At 42.1% G+C, this 14,810-nt stretch overlaps 1 long non-coding RNA gene across 3 annotated transcripts in view; it reads left to right on the top strand.

The window, feature by feature from the left end:
• The first annotated feature begins 2,143 nt into the window (after positions 1 to 2,143).
• LOC102549721 (uncharacterized) overlaps positions 2,144 to 14,810 on the top strand; it is a 50,167-nt gene continuing 37,500 nt past the window's right edge. Inside the window, exon 1 of one of the 3 annotated variants that reach the window (XR_591092.4) lies at positions 2,144 to 2,383. This is a non-coding gene — a long non-coding RNA (uncharacterized LOC102549721). The remainder of the gene's footprint in view (positions 2,384 to 14,810) is intronic. The other 2 variants (XR_005500955.2, XR_005500956.2) reach the window with 2 other exon arrangements.

Here is a 14,810-nt window from a genome sequence, read left to right as displayed (position 1 = left end):
TGCTGCTGTTATTAATTGTAATGCAAATATCTATCTTCTGACAGTCTTAGGTGACCCCCTGTGAAAAGATCATTTGACAGTGTTGACCTTATTTCAGAGTTTGTCCACAAAAGACTATGGCTGGTCTGTTTAGTTTCATGTCCTTTGAGTGGCAGGTGTATTTTAAGTGTAACTGCATATGAAATAGAGAAGAAATAGATGAGGTACACAAATCCTCAGGGAGGAACTAGGGAAGAAGTGGGATTGACTGAAACCTGGGACCTAGGAAAAAAGGTACAGGGCCAGAGAATGACATAAAGTTCTGGCCAGGGAAGCAAGTAATGGGGAGACCATGCAGCCGGGCTGACCTACTGCTTACTTCTCTGGCCTCTCTACTTAAAGGGCCAGGACAGGGGTTTTCAGTAATGTTGCTAGGCACCAGTGTGGGACTCCTGGATAGTAAGCAGGACTGTGTTCATCAGTAGAAATGCAGCTGGAGCCTGAGTGACAGAAAGATCTGATCAGGAGCATGGTTTTATGAAGCATAATGTGAATCCCCTCAAAAGAACAAAGTAGTTGTAAAGATAGAACATAACACACGTGGTGAAGCAGTATCTATAAAATCAGAACACAGAGTAGCTGAGTCAGGCAATAAACACCAAAGAAATGTTAAGGACCAAACCAAGGCCCACTGTTTGAAGACAGAATGAAATTAAACATCCAGTCTTATCAATGGTGAATTTTTCATCTTTACACTTTAAATAATGTGAGGGATAATGGGCTCATGTTTGTAGCAAAAATCTAACAAGAAGTCACAAGTGGTGTCACAAACCTGGAATTCTAGAGCTCAAGAGGCTGAGAGGCACTAGGCTGGCAAGGTCAAGGCTATGTATGCATCACTCAACCATTGTTCTATTGATTACTATAGATTGCATCACATCGTCCAGATGATACATAATCTCCCAAAATATGACAGTGAGTGACATTTCTGTAAGCTCTGTTCCTCCTGGACATACACCTTTAACTCTGAGGACAAAGACGATGTTTAATTTTAAGTCACAGTCACATAATTTGATAGTATGAATGAATAAATTTCAGGTTGGGTAAATGAGCAGAGTAAGTGGAACGGATTGGCTAGAATCTAGACAGGGCGATAAAGAAGGGAGAAGTTTGGCTCAACAGGGAAGGCATGGCAGAACAGGAAAGAAAATGGAGAAGAACAGAGGGGGGAAAGAAAAATAACCAAGCAAAGTATTGCATGCTACTTCTGTGTGAGGCGATTTTAAGAACAAGGTAACTAAACTTGCAAAGATTCTGCCAAGCACAGAGGCTCAGATGATTCTCACAGATTCAGAGGCTTAGGGAAGGAATAAGAATCAAGACCTAAGGGGTTGGGGATTTAGCTCAGCGGTAGAGCGCTTGCCTAGCAAGCGCAAGGCCCTGGGTTCAGTCCCCAGCTCCGAAAAAAAGAAAAAGAAAAAAAAAGAATCAAGACCTAAGAAAGAGTTAGAGTAAGGGGAACAGGATGTCCTCTGTCCTCCACTCTACCAAAACAATGTTAATGAAAACAGGGTTCGTAATTTAAGATGGTACTGAAGGACCCTAGTTCTTACTGAAGTGTAAGAGCTATTAAGAGGCTTGGCCTGGTAGAAAGTAGGTAGGTTATGGAGTTCCTGTGAAGGACCCTAAGGGCTTTCCACTAGCTTTATACCTACTGCCTCAGGTCAAGATTAGGCCAAGTATCAGCTTCCCACCTCGGGTCAAAACTTGCTCCACCCACAGTTCTTGGGAGGAGCAAGGACATTCTTGAAAGACTGCAGAATGTACTGACTGATAGTCACCTGACACCCCCTGGTCCCAGATTGAGCTAGAAAGCATGTCATAGGCTTGCTAACCAATAGATTCAAAGGTCAATATGCTTAGCCAATAAGTTTAAACTGTAACCTTGCTGATGTAATCTGTATCCCTAAAAAGTATAAAAACTGTTTGTTATAGCCATTCGGGGTTGCCTTCTAGTCACTCGACAGGAGGGCCTGATTGAAGGTCAACCCCTATGTACCAGAAAATAAACCTCTTGCAGTTGTATTGAACTTTGTTCTCTCTTAAGGGGTGGAGGCAGGGTGGGGGGGTGCGGGGGGAGGGGGAGGTCTCCCGATAGTTAAGACTTACTTCGAACCTTACAGTGCCAGGCCTTCACAGATGTTAAATTTTCATTTGACTTTCATTTTAAAATAAGAGAATTAAGATTGTAGGTAAATTGAAAGAAGAAGTGGAGAGTTATCCGGACTGAGCGCAGGAACCGGAAGTAGAATCTCAAACGACAGAAGAGAAGGAAATGTGAACGTCGATGCGGGGGAGACGAGATTGCTCTGAAAAAGACTGCAGGGTGAGAGGGGGAAGAAAGGTAGGCAAGAGAACTCCACTATGCCAGAAGGAAAAAGTGGGGGCGTTGCATTCAATCAGTGTCGCTAGAGAGAGCTAAAGGTGAAGCTCCCATCTGTGTTGCACATGAACAGACAGCTTCCCAGGGATGTAACAGAATCAACGGTACAGGTTCTCATGACATTTAGAAAATCTTTTCAGACACCCAAGGCACCCTGTTTGAGCTTTTGATTATCTTCATGTTTTAATATTATAATTACCGTGTGTCAGTGCTCTATTTAAAATGTTAATTATTGAAGCTCAGAGGAAACTGATTCCTATGCATCTGTAATTTCATACAATATAATTTTAGAACTCGAACTATTTTTATATTATCTTGTTAGTCATGGAAACACAGCTGAGAGTCTATGGACTTGTAGTTTTCATTTTCAATGGGCTTTTAAAGATAATCTTCATTTTTAAAGCAGCCTTGTTACTGAATATGCATTTATCTGAAATAAATCAAATCGCCTCTGGTGGAGTGAGACTGTTCAGACAGTTTGCATAAGCATATTTTAACAACTAGAGTGTATCCTGCAAAGCAAAGGGTTTTTTTGTTGTTGTTGTTGTTTTGTTTATTTTTTATCAAATTGTTCATTAAGGTCATTCTCAACCATCACCACCATAAGATTAGAACATTTTAAGTCCTGGAGGTTCTATTGATTTCTCTTGATCTGCTTCAATACCATCCCACAGGCCTACCCAGCCATCCTGGGTAAATCTGATTCACTGCAAAGGGAATTTCCTGGCTAACCATGGCTTAGTTTGGTTCACCAAGCATTCCCACAGCACAGGCAAGGCTGCATCAGGAGAACAGACAGCTGTTCTAAGAAAATACAGCAAGAACTTAATGTAGAGTTGTAGTAGAATTTAGTATTTTTGAAAGGATTTTATACAATCATTTGGAAAAAGAAGGCATTCAGTGAAAAGTGCTATCTATTTTCTGTTTGTTTGTGTGTGATGCACATACATGGGGGGGGGGGGTGAGGCATATATACCTGTCTGTGTTCACATGTGCCAAGGCCAGAGGAGGAGTCAGGGGTCCTACTCAGTCACTTTTTGCCCTGTAGCCTGGAGGAGCCTCTCACTAGACCTGAAACTGAGTTGCTAGTTAGTAAGCCCTGGCTATCCTCCTGTTTCCACGCACACCCCCTCTTCCAACCCTGCTGTAGTTGTAGGTATCCCAGGTCATTTGTGGCTATTTTTCATGGCTGCTGGGGATATAGTCTCATATATTTGCATCCTTATCCACCGGGACCTCTCCAGTCCCTGCTTCCTGCTATGGAGACAGGGCTCTGAATGTATCTCAGACTCATCTTTCTCTTTCTCTTTCTCTTTTTTTAAATGAACTTTTCTTTAAATGTGTGTGTGGAGGGGAGGGAAGGTTATCATGGCATGAGTGTGGAGATCAGATCACTCTGAACAACTTAGGCAATCGCAACCGAGTGGAGATCGAACTTTGCTTAAGTGGTGTCCAAGCATTTGTTCCTGAGGTGTGAGCCATGGGCCTTGGGCAGGGTCTAAACAAGACCTTGGCCTGGCCTCTCTTTCCTGCTGGCTAGAGGGGGACAGTTGTTATGAGTCGGGAGCTCTCTGAGATTAAGTTTGGGTTGTGGTGTAGTTGATGAAGGCCAAGGAGAAAGCTGAGACATTCTTTATGCAAAAGGCCATTACATAAATACTAGGAAAACTCCCAGGCTTGACCAGTGGGGAGGGCAGGGGCAGGGTTATTTCAGGGCAGGGACAGAGGATGGGTCAGCGACGTCCTCAGGGGCGATGCTCAGCGGATGTTTTATTTGCAGCACGCTGGTGTGTGCACTTCTCCCCTTTCCCACCTCCCCCACTGCTTACTGAGAATAGTCCAGGAAGTAACTTCTCTCATTAATTTTCAAGGCATTGGAAGGAGAGCGACGGTGTGCGAGCTCCCTCTTCTTCTCTGATTCTTGCCTAAACGAAGCTTCATTTATTCTGTTTGTTCCTAACTGATCAGGACAAAGGCAAATGAGGATTGCGAGCGTTTAGTCCAGGGAAGGAGAGGTGTCAGGCAGTTCTGGGACATCATACTTTTTCTTAATAATAATAAGCATCATTATAAATGGTTCTCAGTTGTGGCATTACGAACGCAAAGGAACAGCTTCAGAACCACAGGACTTTGTCACCTGTCTTGGAGTTCTGCACTCAATGTGCAATTAATGTGTAAAACACACACCACAGCTTTCCTCCCTGAGTGATGGTAGAATTGTCTTCAGCTCAGAAAAATAAGGCAAAGCCATGTACTAATCTATTCTACCAATGGTATGTTTTATTTAAGCTTCCCCGACCCTGCTCATTAGTGCTTGAGTATATCAGATTGTCTGTCGAGCAGAAATCTTGGCAATTGTTCCAAGAAAAGGGAGTCCATCCAAGTTGCCTCGAACATTACAGTTTATAGCCTGAGTATGTTAGGTGCTGTATCTGATGGATGATGGCCTCTGTGAGGCCAGTTCTTCCATTTGATTTATACGGTTGTGAGTGGTCATTTTTATATATGCACAATAATTTTTTCAAAGAAACTGACTTTAAAACACGTTAAGCATTTCTCAAATGGCATGTACATTAGTTCACAGAGATTTTAAAATGTAAATAGAGCTTTGATCTCATAGAACGCTTGATGTGTCAGAGAACAAATATAAAGGAGTATGCATTGCACCTGTCATTTCTACACACACACACACTCACACATACACATGTACACACATGCATGAATACACACACACACACACACACACACACACACACACACACACACACACACACACATCCTTCCAGCTCCTACCCAGAGATGAATTTGGAAGTCTCATACCTTGGAACTAACATACTGTCCTCTCTCAGGTGTCTGCCCACCCTGTGTTTCTATCAGTATTTGGGGATGTATTACCTAATTTTTCATGCACTGAAGTCACTAAATGCAAAGCAGTGGACCCTGAGTGACTCCGCTGTTGTTCTCTCTGTATCTGTTGCTTCTCGGCAGCCATGAAAGATTAGCACTGATCACAGGGGCGTGCTGGCTATGACGATGAAGGCATCTGTCTGGTCAGTGTTACCCCGCTTTGTGCCTCTCAAACAAATGTCTGCCTGGCAGCTCTCTGTGGTGTGCTTTCCACTGTGTACAGGCTGGTGCTACCAACTGAGAATATTCTGGGGGGGGGGGTGTTGAGAATATGCTGGTGTGTCAGGAAAAAAAATCACAGGACGTTTGGAAACCTAACAATAAATCTGAAAATGCAAAATCTTTGAACAGTAAAACAAATACAACGTGGGGGTTATTTTCAGTAATTTCTTTTAAATCTCAGAATTTTATCTCAGGACATCTGGACTTTATGTTAGGGGGAAAAACTTCAGGTGTACAAGTCTCAACTTTGTAGGAAGTTTGATGTTAGCTCACAAAAATATCATACATACAGGGCCTTTGCATTAATTGTAACTTTAATTAAAATATGCATGTTTTGCTTTGACTAAGGTTGTCTGCTTGTGTAGCATTGGCCTTCTGTCTGTCTAGGCTCCGTGTTTTTATATAGCTCGTGTTGCTTTCTATTTACAAGACTTCCAAGTCAAGCTTTGCACCCTGCTTTTCTTTCAACATGTATTAAATTGAAATAAATGAAGTGTTTATGACAAAGTAGTGCTGGATATTTTTATCACATTTCTCTGCATGATTTAAAGATAAGAGGCCCACATAATATCCGTCACACATTGGTAAGGAACAAGTAAATCACTCCCATGGATGCGATGTCACTAGAAAGGGCTCGGGGATGAAGCCCACTTGGAGTCAGGGAATACTGCAGGCCGTTTATCTTTGTACGATCCCAAAGTCAATGATGAGACACAATGTCAAAAAGTTGGAATCCATGCTGTGTTTTATCCTGCTTGTTACAATCCTCCTGTGGATATGAAACATGACCATGAAAGGAGAACCACAGATGATCCTGGAAAGCTTAGTAGTCCCTGTGTCAAAAATGTAAATGTGGGGCTGGAGAGATGGCTCAGTGGTTAAGATCACTGACTGCTCTTCCAGAGGTCCTGAGTTCAAATCCCAACAACTACATGGTGGCTCACAACCATCTGTAATGAGATCTGATGCCCTCTTCTGGTGCGTCTAAAGACAGCTACACTGTACTTATATATAATAAATAAATAAATCTTAAAAAAATGAAATAAAAGCACCATGCATTCTTTAAAAAAATGTAAATGTGATACTAGGCATAAGAGAAACATCTTAAAGTAAAAAGGCATATTTTCTAATTTGTATTTTTTAAGTATTGTTCTTATCAAACTCTATAATAGACCCCAGAAGAGCAGGGGTCGGGGAAAAAGGAATATTGGAATGTTCTATGGTTTGACCATTGAGGCTGGGATTCTGAGGAATCAGTAAAGGGTGGTTAGACTCAAAAACATCTTAAAGGCAAATCTGGAAGCTGGGTGTGATAGTATGTGACTGTTCTGGGAGGCGGAGGCAAGAGGATCAGTGGTCAACATCATCTTCAGGTACATAACAAACCTGATGTCAACCTGGGCTATGTGGAATCTTGCCACAAAGTAAGACAAAACCAAACCAGGGATTCAGAGAGATGGCTTTCTGGGTAAAGTGCTTGCTGTACAAACATGAGTCCCTGAGTTCCTTTTTCTAGCATCCATGTAAAATACTGGATGAGGGAGGAGTTGGAACGGGACTGGCAGAGGCAGGCAGGCAGATGATCTGCTATCACCCCTTCCTCCCAGATCCATTCTGAAACTGCTCATCAGCAGTTTTTCTCAGCTTCTACAGTTCCACTACTCAAACTAACAAAAGCTAACAAATCAAGACAACCAAGACCCCAGAGTAAACTAATTAAAAGAAAACTACCCTACTCTTTCCAGCTTAGATTTTTTTCAATGTAGCTGTTTTATTTTTTTTAAGTATTTGTTTTGTGAATGAATATTTTCCCACAGAGGGTACCCCCCTTTGTTACTGTTATTTATCCCTTTCTGAATGTGATATTTTGTTTCATTTTACTTCGTCATTGTATTAGGACTTGCCCTGTGTGCAGTTGACATACCTGTGGCCTCTCTGCCTCCTGCCTGGGTCTCTTCTAGGAAGCCCTGGCAAGATCTTTGCCTGCTCCTGTCACTGTGTCACTACACACAGCGTTTCAAGTGTCACTTTAGTTTCTTCTTTTTTTTGAGAAAAAAAAAGGTTTGTTTGGTTTATACTTCATCACTGAAGAAATTCAGGACAGAAACTCTATCAGGAAAGAATTTTGGAGACAGGAGCTGCTGCAGAGTCCATAGAGGAGTGTGTCTCACTGGGTTGCTTTCTTTCTTTTTTTAAAAAAATTTTTATTAGATATATTTCTTTACTTATGTTTCAAATGTTATTCCCCTTCCTGGTTTCCTGTCCTTAACCCGCCATCTCCTCCCTTCCCCCTCCCACATACGGGTATTCCCCCATCCATCCCCCTTACTGCTCCCTCATATTCCCGAGTAAATTCTCATATGCCCTGAGTAAATTCTATTCTATACTATACGGTTGTACAGTTGTGTGGCTAGTCCCTCAGGGGGAAGGGATGCCTTAGCATAGGCCTGCAGAGACACCCCCTCCCCCCAAATCTGACTACACATCCAACAATCATATTTCTTTGCTCTATCTTTTTATATAACACAACATCACTGGCGAGAGAACGTTCCAGGTTTAGTGAGAGAACCTGTTCACAGAATAAAGTGGAGACCAACTGAGGAAAATGCTCAACATCAACCTTTGTCCTGTATGTATGCTCACACAGGGAACACACACACACACACACACACACACACACACACACACACACACAAGGTATACACAAAGGTGGGGGCGTAGGCAGAGCATTTAAACTTAACTTCATCTCAAAGTTCCATATTCTAGAACTTTTCAAAGACTCAGAATAAATGCCAAACTCAGAGCAATGTAAATGTAAAAGCTTTCTGGAAGGTATAATTTTTTTTAATCTATAAGACTTGAAAGGACATTTAGATAAAACATCTGTACTCTTTTAAAGACTTGGAGAAATTATTGTGATAAGTGAAAATCAATTTTCATGTACTTAAGGCCCCAGATAAGGTATCTATAAAGCTTTAAGCCCAGCGGGTAGGTGCTCAACGCCAGTGCCATCTCCTTTCCGTTTTGTAGCGTCCTGGTTGAAGCATGCACATCTCATCTGGTTAGGACTTAGTTCTGACTTTGAGATTTACAGCACAGATCAGATAGATCTTCTGACCTTGCTCTCATCCTCAAGTCACTGTCATTTCTCTTCTACAGCTCTTTATTGATGGGAGGACATCGTTAGTTCCAACTAAAGGTTTGTGACTTCCTTTGTGACACAAACAGGGAAAGGGAATACTCCTAGCATGCCTGAACTCATCCACTGTACTAACTGCAAGTGCATGCCATCATTGAGAAACAAATCCAGAGTTTCTAGCTTCTGGTCTGTTTGTGGATTTCTTTAAAGTGGCCGCATAATGTGTCTCTTTTCATTGACTTTAATTAACAGTCCTGAATGTAAGCATTTAAGTATTCAGTGTATTGGGGAAGTCGGGAGAGTGAAGGTCATATTCACAGAAAAGGGTGGCTTGGCTGACATTAGGATGTTAAGGTTTCCACACATTTAAGAGTGAAATCATTCTGTGAGCTTCTCAGGGTCACAGAATGATTTCACATGAGAATGAAAGGAAACCCAATAAAGCAAAATGATTGAACAGACCAGAGGCCGAGGATTGAAAACGGGAGACCTTTTATGTAATGGCTTATCTTTAATTTTATTCTTTCTCTAAGAGTTTATAGTCCTTTCCTAGTTTGAAAAGGCTAATTTCCCCTAGGCCCTTAGACACAATGAATTGTTAACTTAGTAACTGATAATTACTAATTGCTCAGACTTACTTGTATTTTAATTAAATCATTGCTATGGTTAGTCTATTTGATGCATTCTTTTCCATTTCTATTAAAAAAGATTTTATTTCTGACAACAGATGACCCCAGTGTCACATGGCTCCTAACAGCTTGTTGACCTTAAGACCTGGTGTCCATTCCTCTGGTCTTTCCACCTGTAACGCTGCCTTCATTTGTAAGATCAAATGCAGTGAGCTGCTTTTTTGTCCAAGAGAGTGGGAACAGGTCAGGTCTCACTGAATCTCACCAGATGTCGACCATCGTGCTAAGGCATGTTCTTCATTACTTTCTAATATGATAAATACTGTTTTTCTTTTACTAGCCTGCATCAGATCAGACAGGTTCTCTAGAGAAATGGGACTGATAGAATGTGTGTGTGTGTGTGTGTGTGTGTGTGTGTGTGTGTGTGTGTGTGTGTGTCATAGAAGGGGATTTGTTTGATTTTCTTACAGGACAGGTCTGCCCAATCCAATAATAATTACCTGCTTGTTGGAGAAATGGATAACCAAGTCAGTATCCAATCTGGGAGGAAGCTGCCTCAGCTATGCCAGCATTGTGCTGAATGCTGAAGTCAGTGGCGTTGATCTGTGTTGGCAGGCTGAAGAGGCTAGAATCTTCTGTCAGTGGGATAGACTCACTCAGAAAGGAGGGATTGGAGGTGAGCATGCTGCCTTCTCCCACCTTCCCATTTCTTCTGAGCTTCCAGCCTGTTGGGAGGGACCAGGGCAGTCAGGGCCACCCTCCCTACATCACTGTTCCAGTGTCATAAGTATCTGAAAGTACTGACTTCCTCCTACATGTCCCATAGTTAAGTCAGGGTGACAGTCGAAAACCAGCCATTCCATTAGGTCCATGTTAAAAGTATGACCATTGAAACTCAGAAGGGTTAAATAATCCATTCCTTTTTATTAATCTTCTTCAGTTTTTATTAATTATTCAAGAGTTCATACACTGTATTTTGATGACATCCACTTTCATCTTCTCCCCTTAACTCTTCCCAGATCAGTCCCTCCTCCCTATCCCCCAAATTTATGCCCCCTTTAAAAAAATTAATAATCCATCAACTTCAATTTGTGCTATCCATAAACTCTGTTGCAGGATATTTAATGAACCCTGGGATTGTGCTGTTTATTGGAAAAAAAAACCTGTTTCTAGTTGTGGAATGGCTCAGCCTTAGCACACACCTCTAATCCCTCTGTCTCAAATACAGACGCATCCTTAATCCCAAACAATAAAGGTAAAGTTAGTTTGTAGAAGGAAGCATTGTGTTTGAAAGTGATGTCTAATTGAGTGGCAGACAAAGTGATGAATTTGAGAAAAATTTGACAGAATAGGATATGCCCAACTCCAATGCTCACAAGAAGAGAGAGGAAAGGAAAGCTACTTGAGAGGTAGTGCAGAGAGAGAGGGAGAGAGAGAGAGAGAGAGAGAGAGAGAGAGAGAGAGAGAGAGAGAGCAGGCAGACAGACCGACAGAGGCAGAGAGACAGACAGAGGCAGTGAGGCACTTAGGCAGTTTTACTGGGACAGTTGTACAGAGACAGGTTGCAGAGAAAGAACAAGATAGATACAGATCAAGACAGAAGGAGGCAGAATATTAGAACATATTGCCAAAGTTAGTGTGAGGCCAAGAGAGAAGCCAGATTGAATCAGTCAGCTTGGAGAGGAGTTTGCCAAGAAGAGCTGAGTTGAACCAGACAGCCAGAGTGCAAAAAGAGATAGAAAGGGTGAGCTAATTCAGCAGCACGTCTCAGAAGCTGAAAACATTCTAGACCTAGATTAGATTAAAGGGAGGCTAGAAGCTTCCAGGAGTAGGCAGAGGAGGCAATAAACCTCAAAGACAACAATTACACCAGGCAAATAAAAGACACTTAACAATATTACTGTGTAGGAGGCCAGACAGTGGATGATGGCTGACCCCCAGGGGGCATACTGTTAAAGAAAACTGAAACTGCCTCTCCCAGATGCCCTTGACTTTAAAATGTTTCTCAGTTAGATGTAGGGGCTCATGAACCTCTTTTTGCTTTGTGCTGGAAGGATGACAGCCTTGATCTACTTCAATTCTTGTATAAGCCACCACAGATACAGTGAGTTCATGGCTACTGCTCTCCTTTGATGTCCAGAGGAATAACTCATCCTCACCACCATCATCTGTGCTTATGAATGATGGTGTCTGAATTTGAGCATAGTGCCTGGTCCCAAAGCAATGGTGCTATGTCACACAACACAGCCTCATATAGGCATCCAACAATCCATCATGGTCAAAAGTATTGCCCTACTGTTGATTGTTGAGGTAACTCACCAATGAGTGAGGTGAACAACTGCTGCGTCCTTTCTGACCTCGAATCTCTTCTTCAATGTTTTGATGGAGTAGCCACACGGATTCAGTATAAAGCTGCCGTCTATGTTAGAGAATATACCCAATGCTGATCTAGGCTGGTCACTCATGACTTTATCAGAGATCCTATATTTATGGACTTTGCAGAAATCAAGATTTGAAAGAGTATTCTGGTAAAGAGATGGGTAGAGAAATGCTCTGAGCATAGAGACTCCAAAATAGCACTCTTGGTACAGTGAGCATCTAATTTACTAGAGGAAAGAATAGTGAATCAGGTGACATACCTGTTAGGAAATATGTCATAACACCCTCTGGGGCTCTCTTTAGACGGCATTCACATTCTTATCTCATGCCTACCACATTTCTCCTGCACAGAGTCCCTATCATGGAGGCTGCAGTCAGCCAGTGTGGAGCATTTTCCTCAGCAGGAAATCATGTCACCTCTCAGGGAGTGCTTCCAGGAGAAAGACTTGTCAGGTAAAAGAAGCAAATGCTAAGCCGTTATTGAGATTTGCTCTGCAAACAAATTATGGAGCAGAGGTGCCAAACTGTTAAATGCTCAGGAGATAATATTGCGGCCGAGAACACAGGTTTCATGTTGACGTGGGTCAGTCCTGACCTCTGTAGGTCTGTTTCCTTATCTAGAAAGGATGAGTATAACTCTCTATATCTCATGAAGATGTTGTGAAGCTTAAATAAGTTCATTATAAGGAATTTTAAATATGGCATTTGGCACATAGCAAATACTCAACTAACAGTACTTACCACTGTGGAGAGCAGTAGTTGGAGCAAAAGAGAAACATGTAAGGCTTGACTTCCCACACACACAACATAGAGGTTGTATGTTGTAAGCATGTGATAGTGGAGGACGTAAGCCACAGAAAATGTTTCACCTGGACATATGACCTGTGTGTAAACCGCTTGGGATTCCAGTCTGTTCTGTTGTTCCACTGAGGACAGATCCAGATGAACAGGACAGCAGGCGCCCCTGCTCCTGCCGTTTACAGTTTTGCTTTGGCCTGTCCACTCAGAACGTATTTATGTTTTAACTTCTGCGGTCATTAATTGTTTAGGAGCATACTCTTTTGCTCACTTGTCATAGATGTAATTCTCTCCTTGGTCTTGTTTTTATTTTGCTATTTGCTTGAAAAGCTATTGATTGGCGCCCCAGAGGTGGCTCAGCTGTTAAGAACACTTCTCTCACAGAGCACCTGGTTTTAGTTCCCAGCCCCCATAGGATGGCTCACAATCACCACCAGCCCCAGTTTCAGGTGACCAGATGACCTTTTCTGGCCTCTGTAGACACAAGGCATACACATGATGTACATACATGCGTACATACATACATACAAGTACTTATACATAAACATAAAATGAATGTATGTCTTTTTCGAAAGAATAGAACTATTCTTTCAGATTTGATGCCAGAATTTGGGCTTCCCCTTTTATTGCTTTCTGCCTGCATTTAGAATCCTGTAGTTTGGTGCTGTGTGCATGGGGGTGGACAGAAACATATGTAAATAACTTAGAAGTATCGTGCTCTCTGTTGGTCTGTTGATCTCTGGGAGACAGAACTTTACCTACATTTATCAAATGCCTAACATTTGCCCAGTACCAAGCAAGATCTTCCAGCACACCATGGCCATTTTACCCTCTCTCCTCTGAGCACAGCGGGTAATTTTCTGACAGCATCCCCACATACTTGCTGATGGTTTCTCTGAGAGCTTGAGTACTTGAGGAGGGTTTACACAGATGGCTGGGATTATCTGTGTGTGAAGCTTTATTTCGGGTCATTCACCATGTAAATAAAACGTTGCCCTTCCTGAAGTCACTATCTGCCCCTCTTCATCTAAGTGGTCCTCAAGTTTCCCTCTCTGTGTTGCACCTGAGCGCTGTGCTGGAATTTGTTTCCAGGTAACAAGCTCATCCTCTTGAGACCTTTCCTTAGTCACTTGTCTTCCATCATTCATCACTAGTCATCTTGGCCTGTGTTTAGTGTCTTGAGGATCATGATATTTTTTTTTCAATGCATGCCTTTCAAGTGGGAGAACAGACCTTCCTTCTCATTATGCTTTTAATAGAAATTCAGGTTTGTCCTTACGTGTGAAATAAATTTACTTCTGCATCTTTTGGACCCCGGTGTTTTGATGCCAGGTTCAGTGACTTTGACAAATTTGTGTAGTGTTTCTTTGGGGAAATTACTGTGGCCTTTTCTGGGTCTCAGGTACATGTGAGAAAGGGTTCTTCCATTAACTTACCAACTGCTTACCAAAACTTACCAAGTCCAAAAGCTTACCAACTGCAGTAATGTCAAATAATGTTTTGCTGGGGCACACAAGTAAAAGGTTGTCTTACTAAAGCAGACACATGAAAAGTGTTTTCCTAGAGCAGACACAGGTGAAAGGATGGGTGAGAAAGGTGTATAAATATGATCCTACCAATATGTCATACACATGGCATACATATGTAAAATGAAAGCATGCCCTTTTTAAAGAGTAGAACTATTTATTTCTGATTTGATGCCAGAATTTGAGCTTTTCCCCTCATTGCTTCCTGCCTATATTTGAATTCCTGTATCCCGGTGTGTGTGTGTGTGTGTGTGTGTGTGTGTGTGTGTGTGTGTGTGTTTAGGGAGCAGAGCATTGGTTTGGTTGCTCTGCCTTGCTATTCTTTGTTAACTACAAACATGTATTGGTTCGCCTTACATAATGTTGTTGAGCTACCACTCAAGGTAGCACTGCCATTGAGAGAAACTCACCTAAGACCTGCTCTTGAGATTCCTGCAACTTCCTGCCACTCCAGTGACCTTGGATCAGTTAGTGAGCCTTGCAGTTTCTCCAGGTTTGAACCACAGCTCTCAGTTCATGTTTGGTGTGTGTTTGCTGAGAGGACTGGGCTGTAGCTGCTGACATATTTGGTGTTTGCTACAAGACTGAACTGCTGACAAAGAAGATCGAGCTTGCCCCCAAAGAACTATTGCTAAACAGGCCTACTTCCCCCCATCTCTTAATAACTTTTCTCTTCCACTACTTCTGGTGGTTGGTGGGCAAGGGGAGAGGTTGAATATTTATTGAAATAGGCTGTGAAAAAGTTTATGCCTACATTAATTGGCTAGCAGGTAAGCCTGACTGCACTC

Source organism: Rattus norvegicus, chromosome 2 (genome assembly GCF_036323735.1).
Source record: "Rattus norvegicus strain BN/NHsdMcwi chromosome 2, GRCr8, whole genome shotgun sequence".
NCBI lineage: Eukaryota > Metazoa > Chordata > Mammalia > Rodentia > Muridae > Rattus > Rattus norvegicus.
The sequence above is the reverse complement of the archived record's forward strand: the minus strand, read 5'-3'. Positions and strand labels throughout refer to the sequence as shown.